Below are 23,388 nucleotides of genomic sequence, written 5' to 3' on the forward strand. Positions count from 1 at the left end.
CAGCTGGTTAATCAAGTCATCATGCTTAATCTTAATCTGCATTGATTGGTGATACATTGAACCCATAGGGGCTAATACTCTGACCACTTTATTCCTTGTCTTCTATTGCTAGGGGCATGACCCCCTGGGACTGGTTATGTTCTGAGGCATTGATACACTTGAAATGGCCTTTGTGCTAACTCTAGCCACTGGGATTCTGTATTTTGAAGAGCTGCTGGACGTTTAAAACAAGTATAACATGAATTTTCTAGTTGAGATGAGGAGAACTTTCCAAAATTGGCTGAAAGAAGTGGAATTCGGGGAAGCTGAAAATGTGTTTTGAATTAGGATATTCTTTTTCCTTTGAACTGTAGCCAAGAGACTCTTCATAATAGCCTCCATTTAAAATCCAATTGTTAAAAAAAAAAAAAAAAGTGACAACACATTGTGGCTGTTTACTCTCTTAGTTTTGTTTTGTTTGATGTTAGGATGGGAGAACAAGCCAGTATTATCAGTGGGGTATTTACTCTTTGAGTCAGCCTATTCCAAAGTAGGAGTGTTTCTGGTTGAGTCAAGACTGAGTAACTTTCTCGGTGGTTGAAGCCAAAGGGACACCAAGAAAGCTGCTGCTGTTTTAATCCGAGGGTTTGATCTTTGGTGTGCTAAAGCCCTGTTCTTTTTTTTTTAGCCCTGTTCTTAATTACTGTTAATAAGCAAGATACAAATTTGAAGAAAGAAATCAGGAAATTTGGAGTCTAATTCTGGTTTCAATTCTGTAACTCAGTGTGGATGATTTGATTGGCTAGGAGAGAAAACTCCAATTGGCTTTTGTTTCCCTCTGAACAAATGAAGTGACCTTAGTCCTCTTAAGGAAGGGTAATTGAGATAATGGGTAAAATTCTAATGGTGAGTAACTTACTCCTGTGTTCCTAGGGAGTGGAAGGAACCTTTGTGTGTGGTTCTCTAGGATATAACCAACATTAGACCTGAGGCTACACTTCTGGCAACAGGGAAGTCTCTAGGTCCTATTCTTGTTCAAATACAGAGTACCTGGAAGTAATGGTATTTTGATAGCAAACCAGGAAATACCAATATATTTAATTCCATCTTAGAAACTGGGAGGGACTTTATTAGCAGAAAATGACCACCTTTGTGAAGTCAAGTCAGAAGCCCTGGCTCAGGTTTGAAGGTGAGGTGGCAAGCTATCTCAACTGAGCATGACTTTTTTGGGTGTTTGTGGGGGTGCCAGTTTCCCTCTGGTATCCTTTCCTTACTTGTTCTCCTGTCTGTGCTTTGTTGGAAAACCCTGTGTCAGAGGCCAGAAGATTAATGAAAAGCTTATGGGAGAAACATCTTAAAACTGAGAAAATTTTCTTTTGCCAATTTAATTTGTTTTTGTGAACAGGGAAGAAGATGTCTGTTGTTTTATTTTAATCAGGGGACTTAATTTCAGGTCTTCTAGCTTATTTTTTAATCTTAACAATGATAACTGTTCATCGCAAATAATGTAAGCAATAAAAGAAAACTTAAAAAATAAGGTAAAAAAAATAAAGTAAAAATCACCTAACTCCTAAACCTGGCAATGTATTTTAACATTTTGTTAAATACCTTTATAGAATTTTTCTGTATGTGTGTAACATAAAATACATATATATATCACATTTTGTTTGGTTTTATATTCTGTTATATTTCTGTTTGGGGACTTCATTGAAGTTTTTTTTTTGGGGGGAGGGGGTCAGTCCTGTACTGATGTCAATAGATTTCTCTCTCAGGGTATCCATTTATAGCCAGAAAGTATTTTCTCCAAGATTCTATACCCATTTATATGAAATGCTTTAAAATTTTTGTGAGAAGAGGAGGCTATTAATTAAGCAAAACTTGGGATCCCTGGGTGGCGCAGCGTTTGGCGCCTGCCTTTGGCCCAGGGCGCGATCCTGGAGACCCGGGATCGAATCCCACCTCGGGCTCCCAGTGCATGGAGCCTGCTCCTGCCTCTGCCTGTGCCTCTGCCTCTCTCTCTCTCTCTCTCTCTCTGTGTGTGTGACTATCATAAATAAATAAAAATAAAAAAAATAAGCAAAACTTCAGAGAAATTATTTATTCTGGGTAGCCAAGTTTTTCACGTAGTGAAGTGTAAGCTAACGATTAGTAAGATTTCTTAAACAATATTGATGAAAAATTTTCCAGAGTTCTTGTACACTTTTAGCATGTTTAAATGTATACTTTGGCCCTAGGGATTTATTTCTAGGAATTTGTCGTCATGAAGCAGAGAACATGTACAAACATGTCTGTACAGTGCTGTTCACTGCAACATTGCTTATGAAGGCAAAATTTTGGAAAAGATGTGCAGTAATTTATGGGTGTGTTCAATACTGTATCCAACAATGCATCCATAAAAATTTACATTCTAAAATATTTGAGAGAAGACAAAGCAGTCATGGTATAGTAAGAAAAACACATGCTAGGAATTGTACACAATGCCAACTTTATGAAGAAAAAAAACAGTCTGTTCTTCCAAATATAAAAAAAATTGTCTTTATCCTTAACATAAAATACATAGATACATACACTTATGAATACCTTGATTTTTTCTTATAAATAGAAAAAAATAAAGTGTAACAAGCATATAGAAAAAGCACACAGACTCTAAGCATTTTACCAATGATAAACTTTTGCAAACCCAAAACGTGTATAACCATTAATTCAATTAAAAATTTAGAATATTATCAAATTTCAAAAGCTCCTTCATGTTTTTTTTCATTTTATTACCCTTTCCCACCCCTCCCCAGTACAAGAAAAAGTAACCTTGACTTATATCACCATGGGCTATTTGTGTCTGATTTTGAACTTTATAAAAATGGGTGGGGGGGCACTTGGCGGGATGAGCACTGGGTGTTATGCTAGATGTTGGCAAATTGAACTCCAATAAAAAAAAATCCCCCCCCCCCCAAATGGGATAATATAGCAATATACTCCTTAGTCTGGCTGCTTCTGCTCAATATTATATTTGTGGGTATGACAGCTCCTCTCTCCCCATGTAGTATTCTGACATGTAACTATACTGCAATTTATTTATTTACTACTAAACATCTGTTTTGTTTGTTTCTGGTTTGTTCTTTTTTTTTTTTCCTTTCAGTTTTTGCTATTGTAACTGATGCTGTTACGAGCCTTCCTGTATTTGTTTTTGGGGCACCTATGTGTACACTTCTCTTGGGCATCTGTACCTAGGAGTGTGTTACTGAGGCTGGATATGTGTTCATTTTTAGTAGATAACACAGAACCTTTTAAAGTAGTTGCACCAGTTCACTGTTGCTCATAGTGTTTGAGAGTTCCAATGGCTCCTTGTCCTCAACAACACTTATTTTTATTTTTTACTTTCAGCCATTCTAGTGGATATGGAGTGGTATCCATTGTTGTTTAGCTTGCATTTTCCTGAGGACTAGTGAGAAATTGCACTTTGATTTGAATCAATTCCCTTCTGGAGAAATCTTACCTTTTAAATCTTGTGCTAATGGACTTCATTTTAATAGTAACAAACTGTTATCTTCCTCTGGCATTGAGGGTATGTTGTACTCTCAAGTTCTTTAATTGTCAGACCCAGCATTGATCCTTCTGCATCATTTAAGTGGGTAGTCCCTAATAGATACAACTTATCACCCATGTATATTTTGCTGCTTGATGATCCAATTTATGTGGTTTTCTATTCTGTATTAGAGCGAGATTTAAAATTGTGAAATATTTCAAGTTACCTGTTTATTTCACAACATTTAAAATGTTGGCCAAATAATTCAATTTTAGAAATCTAAAAGGAAAAACTTACTGGCTTTAATGCACTGATTTTCTTCAGACCAGTATATTAAGAATGACTCATCCCATTTTATTCAGAGTAACTTTTAAAATAATCTCACTCAGTAGAAAATTGCAAGTAAATTTAATGCAGGTGGAAAGTGTATTTGAGACTTAAGGCTGGTCTAATTGCTACACAGAATATTTGGAGAAAAGTTCTTAACTTTTAGTATTGAATTTTTTTTTTGATTATGAAACTAAGAGATCTGTGAATTATCAAATTATTGATCTTAGCGTAGAGAGACTTCGTGGTAGAACTTCAGCCTGCCATCTTGAAATATCTCTGATACTGAGCAAGTCCTGTGTAAGCAGGCTCAATGGCAGGCATTGTCATCCATGTTTTGTCATTTAACCCTCACCAATAGTGAGACAGGGAATGTTATACCCATTTCATATGTGAGGAAGTTGAGGTTGAAAGAGGCTAATGGAGGCCTCATCATGACAAGGGCGAGTGGAAATTTCCTAACCCTGATTTTATGATTATGTGATGGAAAATTATAGTGTTTAGGGCCTTTGGTTTAAATCGAACAACTCTGTCAACTCTTTAGATGTCCCGGGGACACCAGTAATGTGTAAAAATGGAGCCGGTAGTGTTTGAATCTCATTTGAAGACCAAGTAGGGTATTTTATGGAGAAAGTTGTTCTTCTAGCTTCATTCTTTCTCATATGGTGTCAAGGTTTTCAGGCAATCACCCTGATTAGAGACACGTTTTTAAGTAAATATAATACTATCAGTAGTGGTGATAAAGTTACGGAAATTTATGACTGAGCTTCAATCTTAAAGGAACAAAACCTTGCACTTGTTAATGTTTATTTTGAACTTTGCAGCTCTTGCAGGGCTCTCTGCCTTAGGGAAATCATATATGAGCCTGTTCTCTGGGAGCCTGAGTTTTTATGGACATCTGAGATGTCTAGGAAGGAAACCTAAATACGAGGTAGAAAGGGAAACTGGTAGTTTGTTGTGGGCAAAATGCTATAGGAATTCATGACAAATGACAGCTTTCAGCTGAAGCTATCAAGAAATGATCTCTGGAGAAGGTGGTCCTGGAACTACTCTTGAAGGGCAGACAGAATATGGGTACTTAAAAATTGGTATCTCACTGGGATACTATAGAGTTTATCTTTTTATAACTCTGAATAAATATGCCAATTAAACGAGTACTGTAAATAAAATCTAAGAAATTTACTTTATCAACAAAAAGTGGTATATGTTGGAAAACCATGATGTTTAGAATGAAGGTTAGGCAAAAGCCCCTTTTACTTTTGGCTCTGTCACTCCAATTTCTACCTTTATCTGCCCTTTCGCTCTGGTGATTTAAAACGTGCTTTGTGTGAGCCAGGACATCGTCGGCTGTGCCCCTTTACACTTTTCATAGATGCCCTTTCCCCTGCAGGAATTGCTCTTGTTATCCTGTAAATATTTGGCAGAGCCTGACATAGAACTTGATTGATCCTTCATGAGTGGAACACGAATGAAGAATTAAATGAAACAGAATGTTGTGACTTTTTACTAAATTCATATTTTTATCATGCACAGGTACTTGCTCAGTTAGCTGCAGCCTGTCCCAGAAAATCATTGTAGTGTAACTGCGTCAAGCTGGTTTACAAGCAAGAGGAACAGAGTGTTCAGGTTTGTGACTTTATGTCGAAACAGTTTTACCGTTAGCTACGATTGGATGTGGGCAGTTATTTGATCACATGAATAATTGCCTATAATGGTTGATTATGAATGATTGTTTTTTTGTTTTTTCCCCCTTTTCTTAAATTGTTTGGACCAGAAGGAAAGGAGAAGAACCTATTCCCTCTGGCACTATTGCTAGTTTAAAGTTTAAAATTCTGTCAGTTTCCTGCAATGTTGTTGGGACCATGAGATAAAATTCCTAAACTAGAAATCTTTAATTGGCATTTTTTGTATGATGAACTTTGTTTCTTCTACATTACAGCCTTTTAGCAATTCCAAATCCTTATTGAGGAAATTTTAACTATAAGAGTAACCATTATTGAATAATTTGTACTCAGAAATTTGCCAGACTTTTGCCTCCATGATCTCATTTAATCTCGACATCATCCTGTGAGATGTTGACCGATATCTTCGCGTTATGTTTAAGGCTAATGATTTTGACAAGGTCTCATTACTCATCTGTGGCTGAGCTAGGATTTGAACCTTCATCTGTCTGTTTCAGTGTTGAATTGTTCTTTTCTGTTTCTTTCTGTATTTATGCTTCTCTCTTCACATATTATGGGGATAGGATATATCCCTGTTTTAGCTTAAAATAACATACTTTTAGTTATCACTAATCATTTATGTAACAATATTTGTTGGTTTGACATCTTAGCTACTCTGGTCAAAGCTCTTTCATTTACGGTGGTGTTAACAGTACTTAGAAATTGTATGGTTTTTCCCCTTTACAGCTAAAAAGTGTATCATTTAGTTTTCACATGAGGTATTCCTTTTTAACTGGCAGTTTAGTTTGAACAGGTTCTAACAGTCCTCTGAGACAGAACCCTGGAGTTTAGATATTTATTTTGTTAATTTGTATGAAACAGGGACGCCTGGGTGGCTTAGTGGTTGAGCCTCTGCCTTCGGCTCGGGGTGTGGTCCCAGAGTCTCGGGGTCGGGTCCCACATCGGGCTCCCTGCATGGAGCCTGCTTCTCCTTCTGCCTGTGTCTCTGCCTCTCTCTCTCTGTGTCTCTCATGAATGAATGAATAAAATCTTTAAAAAAAATTTTTGTGCGAAACAGCATCTCAAGTTCTTGTGTGGTATAACTGTGCCAAGAGGGCAGTGCATGAATAGCAACAAAGCACCCCTTACGCACTGTTGGTCAAATTGCAGAGAGAAGGGTAAATCAAATGAGAAAGTATAGGTATACATTAACCAATCCATCATTCATAACATGTTTAGATTTGCACTAGAAAAACTTGTGATAGGGGATCCCTGGGTAGCGCAGCGGTTTGGCGCCTGCCTTTGGCCCAGGGCGCGATCCTGGAGACCCGGGATCGAATCCCACATCGGGCTCCCGGTGGGTGCATGGAGCATGCTTCTTCCTCTGCCTGTGTCTCTGCCTCTCTCTCTTTCTCTCTCTCTCTCTCTCTGGGACTATCATAAATAAATAAAAATTAAAAAAAAAAAAAAAGAAAAACTTGTGATAAAACCATAAGATTCTTACAAAAAAAGGTAGATGGGGGAGGGTCTAGATGTGGGATAGGCATTAAGGAGGGCACTTATGATGAGCACTGGGTGTTATATGTAAGTTATGAATCACTGAACTCTGCTCCTGAAACTAATACTACGTTATATGTTAACTGGAATTGAAATACAAACTTGAAAAAAAAAAAAAACCAAAACAAAACCAAAATACCCTTGCAGTGTCAAAAATTCTTACTGTTTCAAGTGGTTAACATCTACATTTTAAAAACATAAAAACGTAACTATCAATTTCATGTCTTATAATGCTACAGTGGATAACTGTTTATTATATATTGGTCTGCCAGTGCTTGTGGGGTAGGGTGGTATGCTTTACCAATCTAACATGTCTAGACAGAACCAAATGTATAATTATACAAAATCACAGTTCAGGGATTATGGTTGAAAACCTTTAAAAATTATTGGTAACCATGCACCATTTTGTATTACTTTGCATCCTTACTTTCTTGGCCTATTGCTGTAAAGGAGTTAAAGTTTATTTTTAGGCAGAACAGATAATATCTAAATTGTGATATGATATGAATCTCGTTTTTTAAGTAAAATATATTTTCCATGCAAATACATGCTTCTTGAGTTGGAGAATTGAATAAACCTAAATAAGACTTATTGCTTCCAGCATTAAATTTGGATAGAAGCTCTCTGAAACCAGTGTGATACGACAACAAAACTGCCACTTTAAATCCAGATTTCTTTTAAATGTGCATTGACTGGCACTGTGTACAATGTGTTTTTTAGGAGTTCAGACTGTCCTGGCAACTGTCTAGTTTTTATTTTCTGTCTTCTCCCTCAAGTAGTCTTCTACGCAGTCTAGCTACTAACCCTTTATTCTTTGTAGGAGAGAAATTTCCAGCATCTCCTTTTCCCCTGTTGAGCTTTCCCCATCCAAAACAGGCTGTGTTATAAACAAGCTGTTGGGAACATTTTATTATTGAGTGTGGGAGTTCCTTATAGAGACTATATACCAGTCCTTCTTTTTTAGATTTATATTTTGCCAGGATTTTCCCCCAGTTGTTTTTTTAGCAGTGTCATTTGATAATCACAAGTTTTAAATAGGATTAAATCTAATATGTCAATTTAAAAAATGGTTATTGCTTTCTGTGTTTTAGGAAACCTTCACCAATTGCCCCCCCCCCCGCCCCCCACTCCGAAGCATCCTGAAATTTCTTCTGAGAGCTTCATGGATTTAGCTTATGTTTAGGTCTGTGATCCATCTTGAATTCATTGTTTCTGAATAAATCTTACTGATATTCAGTATTTAAGAAAGATTTTTATCTCTATTTTATAAATGGAGATTTTGGCACATGGTATGTAATAGTAGATATGATTCTAGCACTTTTTGTGGATAATCATGTTGAGGTTATATGGTAGGGCATATCTGTATATACCATTTTGCTCAAAACTTTTTTGAGTTGTATCTTCATTGTTACAAAAAATGTTACTAACAAATAAATGTCCTTTTGGTGACTGGGTTCATCCCCCTAATGAAACCAGTGGTGTTAAGTGCGGAACAAGACTGCAGCCTTGGTGTACATGTATTTTATCAGGAAGAGATGTTCTGTTTATGTGCAAACATCCTATGAAGCTGTCTGCTGTAATTTACCTTACATGGTGATAAGAAATTGAAGTGAAATGAGGGCTCAGTGGGTTCAGTATCTGACTCTTGGCTTCAGCAAGGATCATGATCTCAGGGTCGTGAGAGAGAGCCCCAAGTTAGGCTCTGAGCTGCATGTGGAGTCTGCTTGAGATTCTCTCTCTCCCTCTGCCCCTTCCCCTTCTGTGTGTGTGTATGCATGTGCATGTGGGCAAGCTCTCACTCTTTCTCTCTCCCCCTCCCCAAAATAAATAAATCTTAAAAGGGAAAAAAAAGAAAAGAAATTGAGGTGAAACAATCAACATGTTTCAGCTATTTAACATGGCCTATTGAATTGTTTTGACTAGATACAGTATGGGTTCAAAACCAGTGTCAGATTTTCGTTGTCTCAGGGTTATCCTTTATTCCTACCATTTGAGTTCCCTCTTCTGACCCTGTAGTACTAACCATCACTAGTACCAGCATTGAGGCTCAAGAGAATGTTCAGCAATTCACGTGTCATTGAGGGTATATGCTTTGGCTGTTTCCTAGGTGCTAGCTGTGCTGGGAGCATTATATTTCTCATAACCCTCTCCTTATCAAGCAGAAGTAAAGAAAGATTTTCACAACACACACTTGAGAGTGGCATGTGGGGGGAACAGACTCTAGTTTTCTAGTAAAGCTTTAGAATGGTGATTTCTCACACGTCCTTTCATGTGTCTGGGTTGAAGGGAGCAATTGTACATTGTACTAGTAACTTAGTTCAGAGATATGGGTGGAGTACTCTGGGGGAAGACATGGGGCTCCCTGTATTGCACATCTGTATGTCCAAGACACTGTACTGTAGGGGTATGCAGAGGTGAATGGGACAAGGGAGAAGAAGCTAATGCTACCCTTAAAGGGAGCTTTACTCTGTCATCAGGCCGCCATCCATTAGAATGTATGATTTAACTCATTTGAAGCTGGCTGTTTATTGGGGAGAAAGGCCGCCCTTTATTTTGAGCTGAGCAGATGAGCATAATGGAGACTGTGCAGACACATCATTTTAAGGACACTCAGATTCCATGGCAAAGCTAGTGTTGCCCATGCTGCAGATCGGGCTTGTGTCTGTGTAAATAGCAAGGGAAACTGGCCAGGCTCACGGCACTCTTTTAGAGTGGCCTTCTCACTAAGGAAACATTAGCTTCAGTTGATAACTCTCAAAGAAACTAGGGCAGTTCTCAGGCTGCTCTTTATTTGTGTAGATAAACAACAGGCATTAATGGAGCCATGCTGAAAGGGACAGTAAAACAAGTCACTATGTTTTAATTGTATTCTCTTAGCAAGGTTATGCTAATTTTTTAAATCTAAAAATTGTGACTAAAGTAGAGATTTGTGTGTATTATGAACCAGATTAAACACTTTTTCTTAACTAGTATTTGTTTTGCTTAATGTTTGCTACTCTTTCTGATTAAAATGGATGTTTTTCATCTCAAACATGTTGACTGGTTTTCACAAGCTGTTCTATATTGTGCACAGGAACCAAATTTAATGGACATAGTTATTTGTTCTTTTGTTATATTTTGAGAACAATTTTCTCTTTCATATTCTCTCCATTTTGATTGAATGACGTTTTGCTGAGTGCTTTTGATCTATGAATCAGTTACTGATGTATGTGTAATAGTAATAATTTTAAAGATATAAGTAAAACTGGCTTCTTGGTCCTAGAACTCACAGACAAGGTTTTACAATGTTTCTGCAGAAAAATGTTCTGACTGCTTGGACTAACATTTTTAATTGTGAAAACAGCCCATTGATTTCATTGCCATTTCTGTGTCCAGATTTATGTCAGCATTAATTACAGTCAGTAGGGGATTCTTTGAGTCAACACTGTATGTGGGCATTTAGAAATGCACCGTTGGATGCTACTGTGTCTAAGTGAGTGTTGACTATTTTTTATAGGTAAAGAACTCTCTTGTTTTTTTGTGGATATTAGGTTATCTGAATCAAGTAATATTTGCTTAGCTATTTATAAGTTAATATGTTTAAAAAGAAATTTCTCTACGAAGAGGCATTAATCATTCACTATTTGTTTGATCAGATGATAGCACTGACATTCTATTGTGTAATCATAAAATAGCTTGTCATGTTTAATGCCAAGAGCAGATGCACTTCCTAGTATAAACAGCATGCAAAGCCCAAATCTAAATGATTTATTTAGGAGCATATTAAAATCTTCGTATTTTTTGTGATTTAAAAAAGTAATTGTGGATTGCATTGTGTCAAATTTTTAAAAAATGTGATTGCTGCCACAGTTTAAAACTGAAGAAGCAAAATCTGGCCCATATGCTTTCAAGTATAATGTGTTATTCTTGGAGACTATGTCATACATAGAAGTTTAGTGCATTAACTCTGGAACCAGACTGCCTGGATTCAAATCTTACCTGTACCACTTACCAGCTTTGTGATGTTGGGCAAGTTACTTAATCTCTCTGTGCTTCAGTTTCCTCTTTTGTAAGATAGTAATACTTGATAATAGTACATACCTTATAGGGTTGTTAACGAGGATGATATAATATAAATAAAGTGTTTAGGATTGTGTCTGGCACAATGTAAGTACAAATGAGCAGGACTACAAGGGGTGAAACAGGTAGATATGTATGTTACAGGGGCTTCTCCTACAATCAGCTCCAATTCCTTTAAAAAAAATAATTAGTTATTTGAGAGAGAGAGTGTCGGGGGCGGGCAGAGAGAGGGGGAGCAAGAGTATCTTAGGCATATACCCTGCTGAGCGTGGAGCCCAATGTAGTGCTATGTGGTTGGATCTCCTGACCCTGAGATCATGACGTGAACTGAAATCAAGAGTTGGATGCTTAATCGACTGAGCCACCCAGGCGCCTCACCAATTCATTTAAAATAAGTCTGTGATGTCCTGATCAGTCAGTGATATTTAGAGGATGACTTTCATAATAAGTATTATTCCAGATTTTCTGGTGCATACAGAAGGAATAAGAGGTATGGTTCCTTCCTTGAAAGCTTGCACCATATTTAAATAGGTACCCAAAGGGAGATATATGCAAATGAGTGTTACATAGCAATGTGTAAGTGAAAAGATGTGAATCTTCAGTAAAAACAGAGGGGATGAAGAAGTATAAAAGGTGAATTTTGACCTTGGAGGAAGGAAATGTAAAATCCTATCACAAAAAGTCTCAGCTTTGTGTCTAGGAGAACCACATTACTTTATGGAAGAAAGCTCATGTCCCTTGTTCTCTTATAGAGCTAGTCATTTATCTTAGGTGTGTTCTAAGTCCCCTGATTTTGTTTAAGCATCTCCCTTGTTTTCATCTGTAGCTCCCGTTCTTCCTGTGTAAAAACAGCGTGCTCTCCTCTTGAGTAAAAACAGAGTGCTCTAGCCTAGAGCACCCTGGCTTTCCAGGTCTTTAATATTTTTGGGCCATTTTGGTTTGCATTGGTTCTGGAGTGCTCTGGAATGCCCATCTTTCTCACCTTAGTCTCTCTGAGACCTATTATAGATTTATCCTGTCATCCCTCCACAGATCCCCCCCCCCCCCACCTTCCTGTCCCAAATCAAGGCAGTAGGGAGCTGTGATGAATGGGTGCACTGAAGGGTGCTCTGCTAGGTGTAGCATCTCTGTGAGGGGGCTGAAGTGGACATGGGTACAGCTCTCATGAGAGCCCATGTAGTTAGTGTGGGCAGAGGAGCACGGGCTTCCATTTTGAAAGACTGGTGCAGTTAGGACTTGACTTCACTGTGACATTGACAGCTTCCCCTCTCTTCCCACCACCCCTTTGACCATTCACATTGTCATGTGAAAAATGAGGAAGGCAATGCTGATGCTTACTCTATGGGGTGGTGTTGATGAGGAGATGAGGTGTTTGTGGAAAACTGTTTGCTAATGTTAAAGTGCCTCTTTAGTTGTTTTGAATAAAAACAAATGTTGGACAAGAACTCCTCATTATGCGCTGGATCAGTTTCCACATGGTGCTTAGCCCTAGCCAGGAAGTTGATGTGGTTCATGAGTAGGAGATGGGGGTTTGGGATAACACGGGGCTTCCTGACCTTGACTGCCTCAGTTGTTGTGGTTCTGAGCTGGTAACAGCAGCTGGGGGTGCCTGGCAGGCTTTTTACAGTATGTTGGGGAGCCTGATGAAGTGATAACCACAAGCTTTGTAAACACCAGGGTATTCAGATGGGGACTGGGAAACGATAAAGTCTGTGAGGTGATAACATCCTTCATACCTGTGAGAAGTTTACCTTGAGGGGCTTTCTAGTGTAGGGGGTGTGGAAGTAGAGCTTATGTTACTGCATTTTATGAAGAACCTGGGGACAAAATATATGAAGCCGAATGACAAGTACCAGATTACAGACACCCAGCTTCTCTCTCTCTCTCTCTCTCTCTCTCTCTCTGTCTCTCTGTACTGGAAATTCATAGTAGATTCTAATAGGGAAGAATTTGTAAAAGAGTGGAGAGAAGTTAACACTTTCCTGCAGTGACTTAGGGATTTTGAATCCAGACAACTAGACTTTTAGTTTCTGTCTGCTGTGTATTGTTTTCTGGTGCTTCAGGACTCTCCAGACTAGTTGTGGGCTTTTCAAGTGGCTGTGCCATTGGGGAAATTGCAAGAAGCCTCTTAAATATCTCAGAATGAAAAAATAAACATCTCTGATTTAACCACTCTCTTCTCCAAATACTTGCAGGAGATGTGTATAAACAAAAGGAGAAGGGATGCCAGAGGTGATGGTTTGGTGGCGTTGCTTGTATATCGTCAGACATTTACATTAGGAGCTGTACTCTGATAATCTTGTAAATTCTTTAAAGTTATTTTGACTTCAAGGTTCATGTCTATAAAATGATAGGGTTAGGGTTAGGGTTAGGGTTAGGTGTTGGAATATTAGTCCATTGTCATGCCCAAGCCATGAATATTGTAGATTTCAAAAGGGGTTGGAAAATTTTCTCCTGGTCTTCTAATTATACAAGGAAAACTTCCTAGAGGAGTCTAGAAGTTTTTAGGAACTCTTTTCACTCAACAGTGTTTAGTAAGGACTTACTGTGTACCTGATACTACTTTGGGGGCTGGAGATAGATCTGAGAAATAAGGCAAGGTCCCTGCCCTCTAGACACTTACATTTTAAGGAGAAAGAATAAATCCATAAATACATGAAGAGGTGCTAGGAATTACTATTATGTTGGATGTGGAGTTACAAATGGGAAAAGTTAAGGACAGCAGCCTCTTGTCCTGAATGGATGGATGGTGGTGGTGGTCACTAGTCTGGTGAGTGGAGCAGGTCTGTGAGGTGAGGAATCCACATTCTGTTCTTTGACATGCATCTAGAATTTTAAATGTTATAGTCTTTATACATTTAAAGCTGTGAGGCTGGATGAGCTCAACTGATGACTGAGTTTAGAAAGAAAGGGGCAAGAGATGGGGCCTAAGCCTGGGCTCTGTTTGGAGGTTGGTTGGAGGAGGGAGTAGGAGAGAGAACTTGGTTGGCTACTCTTGACTTCCATTTGGTAAGTCTGTTAAACACTAACATGTGCTTTTGCTCTTCCTCTGAGTTCAGGGACTACCCGTGTCTGTGTAAGTGTATACTGAACCTGCATGTATGCATAAAGTTTAAAAAATGCCTTTTAACACAGTACTGAGTACTTGCAAAGGGTTGAGAGATGAAGCTCTCTGGCAACTTCCATCTCCCTCCTGCCCAGCTCGTCAGTGCCCGTAATGACTCCAACGTGTGTGGGCAGGCACTCTCTAGACTCTCACATCCTTCTAAGTCAACCGATTGAGTTGAATATTGATCAAGAGTTGGCTTTAGGGGATCCCTGGGTGGCCCAGGGGTTTAGTGACTGCCTTTGGCCCAGAGCATGATCCTGGGATTGAGTCCCACATGGGGCTCCCTGCATGGAGCTTTCTCCCTCTGCCTGTGTCTCTGCCTCTCTCTCTCTCTCTCTGTCTCTCTCTCTCTGTGTGTGTGTGTCTCTCATGAATAAATAAATAAAATCTTAAAAAAAAAAAAAGAATTATTTTTGTTTATAACAAAAGCCTGTTTATGTCAGTAGTACTTGTTATTGTGTAATTACATAATTGAAATTTTATGTAATACAATTAAAATGTATCATTTTTCTACAAAAATATGCCAAATACTTTTGAAAGATTCCAAAGGCAGGCCTCCAGAAAGAATGCTGTGAAGTTAGGTATGGTCATGGCAACTGTAAAGGATTGGGGGAGTAAACTTTTTTTTTTTTAAGATTTTATTTATTTACTCATGAGAGACACAGAGAGAGGCAGAGATAGGCTCCTAGACACACAGAGGGAAGAGCAGGCTCCATGCAGGGAGCCTGATGCAGGACTGATCCCAGGACTCCAGGATCACACCGTGGGCTGAAGGCAGACACCCAACCACTGAGCCACTCAGGCATCCCTGGGGGAGTAAACTTCTGTAAGGATTCTCAACTTGTTTCCTGAGAGCCTTTGAGTTTGTATTCCATTCTAATAAAACAGGGAGAGTGGGAGTTGTGGATGATGGTTTTTGTTTGTGGTTTGTATAAGAACGATTAGCCTGCAGTCAGTTTGAAGACTGGTTATCCATGGAAAAGATGTTCACTCATCATCAGGAAATTGATACAAGAATGTGTATTTCAAATTAGAAGGCTAAGCTGTGTGTGTGTGTGTGTGTGTGTGTGTGAATGTTTATGGTTCTCTGTTTAAATCAGCCTTTTCAGTTTTTAAATCAATTATCATCTTGTTTGTTACCATAGTTAAGTGGGATTTTACTTTGTGAAAAAGTTTTATAGTATGTGCCCAAAGCCTTCATGGTAATTATGCCCTGCTTTACCATTTCGAGGACTTTTTCTGTGGCAAAACTTTTTTTTTAAAAATTCATAAAAATTTATGTTCAGGGATGTTTATCACTGTAATATTTGTAACATAAAAATTAGGTGCAGCCTATCTGTCACATAGTATGCAAAATGGTTCATTTGTGACTCGTGACGTATAGAAGATGGTGATGGTCAAGCACCTGATTTTTGAGGAACACTAAAGAAATGGAGAAGTGTGCAAAGGATAACGTGACATTACAAAAGATACAAAGCATTTTACATAATCTCTTAAAAACTATACCACAATATTACCACCCCTTGGGTGGTAGGATTGTGGGTGACTTTTGAGTTTATATTTTATACTTAGTTTAAATTTTGTGATTTTCCACTTGTGGTATTTCTGTAATTATATAGTAACTTTATTACAGTAGTAGATGGTTTGAAACTTTACAAAGAGGCCTTTTGAACTTATTTGCTGGTGAGAGGTGGTGCCTTATAGCAGGACTTAACTCAGAGAGAATGTGAATAAAAACAGTAAGTTTACTTTTAGTTTTTAAAATAATCATTATTTATTTATAATCAAAAATACAAACAAAATTACCTTTATTTTTATATTAAGTACATACACATATAGGTAAATTTACTGTTCATCTATATAATAATGAAGATGACTATAATATATAATTAATATAGGTTAGTATTTATAGGTATAGAAATAAAATTGCTTTTAATCTTCTTAGTTGTTATTAATCATTTGTAATAGTTTTTAATCTTTTTTTATGATAACCAAGATAGGTGAACAAAATAGAATTTTTCTCCTTTTAGAAATAAACAGTTTTAGAAAGGGTCATTTCCCCTGCCCCAAGTTACGTGGCTGGTTGGTAATGGTAGGTTTGTTTGTTTTTGTTATTTTTAGATTTTATTTATTTATTCACGAGAGACACACAGAGAGGCAAAAACAGGCAGAGGGAGAAACAGACTCCCTGTGAGGAACCCGATGTGGGACTCAATCCCAAGACACCAGAATCACACCCCAAGCCAAAGGCAGATGCTCAACCACTGAGCTACCCAAGTGTCCTGGTAATGGCAGGTTTTGAACTCAGATGTTGTGCTTCTGAATCTGTTGGTCTTTCTGCTCCTGGCACTGTGTTCCAGTCTCTTCTCCAGCAACGTTGGGTGTGGAAAGAAGGAGTCATGGGAATCTGGCTTAAAAGTCCTAAACTGAGGAACTGCTTATGGATAGTAAAAGTTGAAGTAAACTGGATGAGGTACAGGTCTCTCTTTGAAATGAGAACTTGAGGGACACATGGCCGACTCAGTTGGTGGAATGTACGACTCTTGATCTCAGGGTTGTGAGTTTGAGCCCCATGTTGGCAGGACATAGAGTTTACTTAAAGAAACAAGAAAATTGAGGGCAGAAATGCTATCAGAAGGAGTCTAGGTTTATGTTTTCCAGGATGGGTACATATGTTAGACAGCAGGAAAAAATAGTAGAGCTATAACTAAGCTGTTCTAAGAAATAAACTAAAATTTACCAACATTCAACATGGGGATTGAAGCTGGGACCCTTGTGTGGGTCCTGTGGCAGATGGTGTCTTGTTTGGAGCACAGCTCTCCTGGAGCTGGCTTGTGTGGGACTTGCACGATGCAGAGGGTGCGGAGGGGCAGCCTTCCTCTCTTGTTTGCTGTCAGCCTATTGTGACTTGCTGTATTTGTTCAATAGGCTTATGGGTTATGTTAATCAGTTTTAATTAAGACAGCAGTTACAAAATTGACACCTGGCTTAAAAAGATTTCTACAAAGAACCCTAGGTTGAAGGTAATGTTGATGATGCTAACACAAATGAGCTGTGAAAAATTGGCAGTGCTGAGACTTCTCTGTACAAGCTATTATCAACTATGAAATTAGCTGAAGAGTGAATTTTGTTTAAGAAAATTCTGTTCTCCTTTGTGGGATGATGTTAAAAACCCTTCCAAAGTGGAGGAGGTGTTGCTGACGGTCACTACTAGAAGTCCTGGGAGTGCTTCCAGGGGAACAGTGGGTAACACCTACTGGGGGTTATGGCCCTTTTCATTAGGACGGTTTCTTTTTACATTCTTTCTGTTCTGCAAGCATTTACTGAGTATCTCTGAGGTACCGGCACCGTGCTGGCATGGATAAAGAAGACAAAGCCTTTCAGGAGCTCACAGTCTAAAAAAGGTCTCAAAAAGATCTCAAAGTCTAAAAAGGTCTCATTCTTATGCTAAAATTATAGACTGAGAATTTTTTAGTTGTAGGAGATTTGTGGAGTACCTCATTCAATCCTAATACTGCTTAGGTTAAGACTCTTCTGCCCCACACTTCGAGCTATTGACGCTATAGGTACCTAGGAGCCATTGAAATTTCTCCCCTGACTTAGTAGCATCACAAAATGGCATCTGGTTTTTCCTTTCTACATTTGGCTGTTTACAGTTACGTTCTTAGTCCTGATTTTCTAACTTGCATTTTTGCTAGGAGGCATTGCTAATATATTCTAGCCTGAAAAAAAAATATCTAACTTCAGGCTCTAAATCATGTAAAATGAATGAGTTTTCTTTAAAAAAAATTTTGTGTGTGCGTGAAGTTCTGTGTATTGATTTGCTTTTGAATGCAGAGTATCTTTGCTGGCTAAGACTAATAGAAATCATAGCATCTTAGGCAGCAGAAAGGAGAGCATGGCCATGATGGCTCACTTGGCATCACATTCTACTTCTAATGTTGAATAGAAAGCAGCATTCATTGTGTGTGAGTCAAGGTTCAGTCCTTTATAGGTTAGCTTATTATTTTTTCAGTACATAAAGAACCCTAAGAAGTTAGCACTTTCTAAAAAATAACATAATATGTACCTCAGGCTTGAAATATTATAATCAGAGTAGGCTTATTAAATGTTCATATGTTCCTCTGTACTGTTCTCAAACAAGTTAAACAGATCAAGGAAGAGTCTTTCCCATTTAAAAATACTCAGTCTCTCCTTATGTTTGTATTTGAATTATTTTTGTAGTAATTGGTCAGAGCATTGTTGGTTTTAGGTTTCAGGTTTCACTAAAATCTGAAAGTTTAATGTATGTTATTCCTGCCCCCTTTGATGATGATAGTAGGATATTAGATCAAACTCAGAAGTGTTTATAATGAAAACGTAATGGTTGTAAACCATAATTTATGGCAAATTACGTTGGGAGGAGAAGAAAGGGAACTCCACTATTTTAATGTTTCAGTAGAGGGAACCTTTGAAAAGCAGAGAACAATAGAAAGGAAGAGAAACTATCTGTAGCTTCATCATTAAAATAAAAATCCTATCTCAAGAATACTTTTTAAAGTAACACAGTTTTGATTACCTTACACCATTGCATGGCCAGCGCTGAATCACGTAGGGCATACTTGAAAAAGAAAGGAATATCTTTGAACGTGGGATGGGGCAACATTTGCATTACTCTTTTAATTATTATTTTATTTTTTTGAAATAGGCAAAAATGACTCCATAAAAAAATGCTTTGAGGAAATGGAAGACTAACCTGTTTTGACAGAAATAGTGCAGAGATGTGTCTTTAAATATGATTTTATCATAGTATTTTAGCCCTGGGTTGGATCATTGGCGATTGAGAGCTCTTCCTCCCTTTCGCTCACTCTGTTGGGTAGAGCAGCACTTCTAACAGGTATGTAGAATTAGGGACAGACTCGGGCACATTGTGGAGGCACCCACCTTTTGTGGTGGTCATGATAACACGCAGGCGTTCTCAGTGAGACTGGTTTCCTTGACCTCTTCCTTTTGTGTCTGTACTCCTCGAGCGTTAACACAAACTGTATGTTCATTGACTGCTTCCTGTTGAGGAATTGGAGGTTTGTGGGCCTGGAGATGAGACCAGGCAGTAGTCGACATGCTGTGGATGGCTTCAAGATCATGCATCTGGTGCCCTGATGATTCATCTGCTTGGTAACGTCAGCATCTTAAAAGCCAGATGCCTATATGACTAGAACTGTTGGCTCTGTCGGATATTGACTTTCTTCTGTTGAACAGTCTGTGTGTGTGTGTGTGTGTGTGTGTGTGTGTGTGTGATTGATTGATCAGTTAACTTTGGGAAGAAACAGTTTTGTGGCGTCTTTTAAAATGTTTTATAAATAAATTTGGTTTAAGTAATACTGAAGACTGTGTGTTCTGTTGTCTTTAAAACCCATTTCTATGGCACTATTCAGTACAATTAATTACACAATTTAGTTATGCAAGATGTTACTGTAAATTCGAGGTATCTTTGTGTTGGTTAAAGATTAACATGGATTAAAATTGCTTTCTTTTCTTTTCTTTTTTTTTTTTTTTTGCTGTACAGTTCTGTGAGTTTTAATACATGTGTAGATTTGTGTACCCAGCATATCACTGTTTCATCCCCTCAGAAAGTGTCCTTATGCTACATTCTTTCCCACCCCCTAAATCCTGGCAACCACTGGTCTGTTCTCCATCTCTATAGTTTGGTCTTTGTAAAGATATTTAAATGGAAGCATGTAGTGTGTTATTTTTTGAAGTGGGTTTCTTTCATTCAGTGTAATGCCTTTTCATTCAGTGTCATTCCAGTTGTGGTTATCGATAGCATGTTCCTTTGAATCCCTGAATAGGATTCCATTGTGTGGAAGTATTACTGTGTTTGTCCATTAACCCATTGAAGAATATTTGTGGTGTTCTAATTGGTGAGCATTACAAGTAAAGCTAACTATGAACCTTTGTGTGTAGGTCTTTACATGAACATATGCTTTCTGTGCTCTTGAGTGAACACTTGGGAGTGGAATGGCTAGATTATGTGATAGGTGTACATTCAACTTTTTAAGGAAATATCAAATCACTTTCTAGAGTTAAATATCAGTCTTATCAATTTGCATTCCCACAAGCAATGTATGAGAGCTTCAAGTGCTTGACATCCTTGTCAGCACTTGATATTGCCAGTATTTTTTTGTTTTAGCCACTCTAATAGGTATGAAGTGGTATTTCATTGTGATTTTAATCTGCATTTCCCTAATGGCTAATGATGTTGAACATTTTTTTAGTGTGCTTACCTACAGCCATTTGTATACCCTTTCTGGAGAAGTGTCTGTTCAAGTCTTTTTTTTTTTTAATTTTTAAGTTGACATAAAATATTATTAGTTTCAGGTATAAACATAGGGATTCAACAATTACATACTTTATGAAATGCCTTGATAAATGTAGTAACCATCTGTCACTCTACAAAGTTATTATAATATTATTGACTATACACCCTTTGCTGTTCTTTTCATTCCTATGACTTACTTATTTTGTAACTGGAAGTTTGTTCCTCTTAATCCTCTTCACCTGTTGGTCCATCCCTCCACCATGCTTCTGTCTGGCAACCACTAGTTTGTTCTCTGTATTTATGAGTCTTTTTCTGTTTTTGTTGTTGTTTGTTTTTAGACACAAATTCTGAATGAGATCATATGGTATCTGTCTTTCTTTGACTTATTTCACCTTTTGACTTATTTCACCCTCTAGGGCCATCTGTGTTGTCATGAATGGCAAGATTTCATTCCTTTTTATGGCTGAGTAATATTTCATCATGTGTGTATACTACATCTTCTTTATTCATTTATCAGTGGACACTTTGTTTTTTTTCCGTATTTTAGCCATTGTGAATAAGACCACAATAATCATAGCGGTGCATACATCTTTTTGAATTAGTGTTTTTGTTTTCTTTGGGTTAATACCCAGAAGTAGAATTACTGGATCATATTGTATTTCTATTTTTACTTTTTTGAGAAACTTCTTTACTTATCTTTATAGTGGCTGCATGAATTTACATTCCTACCAACAATGAGTAAGAGTTCCCATTTCTCCACATCTGTATCAACACTTATTATTTTTTGTCTTCTTGATACTAGCCGTTCTGACTGGTGTGAGGTGCTTACTAGTTGTGATTTTGATTTGCGTTTTCCTGATGATTAGTGATGTTGAGCAATTTTTCATGTGTCTGTTGGTCATCTGTGTCTTCTTTGGAAAAGTATCTATTCAAGTCCTCTGCCCATTTGTTAATTGGATTGCTTACATTTCAATGTTGAGTTACAGAGTTTTTTTTAAATACATTTATATTTTGAATATTAAACTTTTTGTCAGATATAACTGTTACAAAAATCTCCTGTTTAGTATTTTTTTTTCATTCTGTTGATTGTTTCCTTTGCTGTGTAAAAAAGCCTTTTAGTTTCATGTAGTCCCAGTTAATTTTTGCTTTTGTTTTTGTTAATGGAAGACATAGTTCCAGGAAAATTTTGCTAAGGCCGATGTTAAAGAGTTTATTGCCTATATTTTCTTTTAGGATTTCACATTTAGGTCTTTCATCCATTTTGAGTTTATTTTTGTGTATGGTGTAAGAAAGTGGTCCAATTTTATTCTTTTGCATGTAGCAGTCCAGTGTTCTCAACACCATTTATTGAAGAGATTGTCTTTTCCCTGTTGTATATTCTTGCCTCTTTTGTTGTAGATTAATTGGCCACATAAGTTTAGGTTTATTTCTGGAGTTTCTATTCTGTTTCATTGATCCATGTATCGTATCTATTTTTGTGCCAGTACTATACTGTTCTGATTATAGCTGTGTAGTATAATTTGAAATCTGGGATTGTAAATACACCAGCTTTGTTCTTCCTCAAGATTGGTTTGGCTATTGGGGGGTCTTTCCTGGTTCCAAACTAATATTAGGATTATTTATTCTAGTTCTGTGAGAAATACTGTTAGTATTTTGATAAGGATTTAATTGAATCTGTAGATTATTTTGGGTACTATTGAAATTTTGACAATATTCTTCAATCCATGAGCATAGTATATTTATCTTCTCTTTTATTTGTGTTGTTTTTAATTTCTTTTATCATTGTCTTAGAGTTTTCAGACTATAGGTCTTTCACTTCCTTGGTTACATTTTTTCCAAAATATTTTATTTTTTGGTGCAATTATAAATGGAATTATTTTCTTAATTTATCTTTCTGCTAGTCTTTTATTAGTATATAGAAACACAACACATTTCTGCATATTAATTTTGTATCCTTCAACTTTACTGGATTCATTTATTCTATAGTTTTTTGGTGGAGTCTTTAGGGTTTTCTGTATGTAGTATCTTGTGATCTGCAAATAAAAATTTTACTTCTTCCATACCAATTTGAATGCTTTTTATTTCTTTTTCTTGTCTGATTGCTGCGGCTGGGACTTCCAGTATTGTGTTGAATAAAAGAAGCAAAAGTGGATATCCTTTTCTTATTCCTGACCTTCAAGGAAAAGGTTTCAGCTTTTCACGTTGAGTATGATGTTAGTTGTGTGTTTGTTATATATAGCCTTTATTACATTGCGGTATGTTCCCTCTAAACCCAGTTTGTTGAGACTTTTATCCTGAATGGTGTTGAATTTTGCGAAATGCTTTTTCTCTGTCTATTGAGACGATTATGTGATTTTTATCCTTCATTTTGTTACTGTGGTGTGTCATGTTGATTGATTTACAGATATTGAATCATCTGTGCACTGCTGAGATTAATCTTACTTGATGATGGTGAAAGATCCTATTAACATATTGTGGAGTTTGGTTTTGCTAATACTTGTTGAGGATTTTTGCATCTATGTTCATCAGTTACTGGTTTGTAATTTTATTTTTTTGTAATATCTTTGTCTGGTTTTAGTATCAGGGTAATGCCGACCTCTTAGAATGAATGTGGAAAAATTCTTTCCTCTTCTGTTTTTGGGAATATTATTAATATTGTTTAAATGTTTTGTAGAATTCACCTGTGAATCCACCTGGTCCTGAACTTCTGTTAGTTGGGAGTTTTTTTGATAACTGATTCAATTTCATTACTAGTAATCAGTCTGTTTGGATTTTCTATTTCTTGTTTCAATCTCAGAAGTTTTTTTGATTGTTTTTATTTATTTATTTTAGTAATTTATCCATTTCTTCTAGATTGTCTAATTTGTTAGTGTAT

General features: G+C 37.2%; 1 protein-coding gene across 1 annotated transcript in view; it reads left to right on the forward strand.

Annotated features, from left to right (window-relative positions):
• Positions 1-23,388, forward strand: part of SIPA1L1 (signal induced proliferation associated 1 like 1) — a 387,762-nt gene that overhangs the window by 103,977 nt on the left and 260,397 nt on the right. The window contains exon 4 of the mRNA XM_049113648.1: positions 5,363-5,455. The gene's annotated coding sequence lies outside the window, so the exon portion shown is untranslated. The remainder of the gene's footprint in view (positions 1-5,362; positions 5,456-23,388) is intronic.

Source organism: Canis lupus, chromosome 8 (genome assembly GCF_003254725.2).
Source record: "Canis lupus dingo isolate Sandy chromosome 8, ASM325472v2, whole genome shotgun sequence".
NCBI classification, from domain to species: domain Eukaryota; kingdom Metazoa; phylum Chordata; class Mammalia; order Carnivora; family Canidae; genus Canis; species Canis lupus.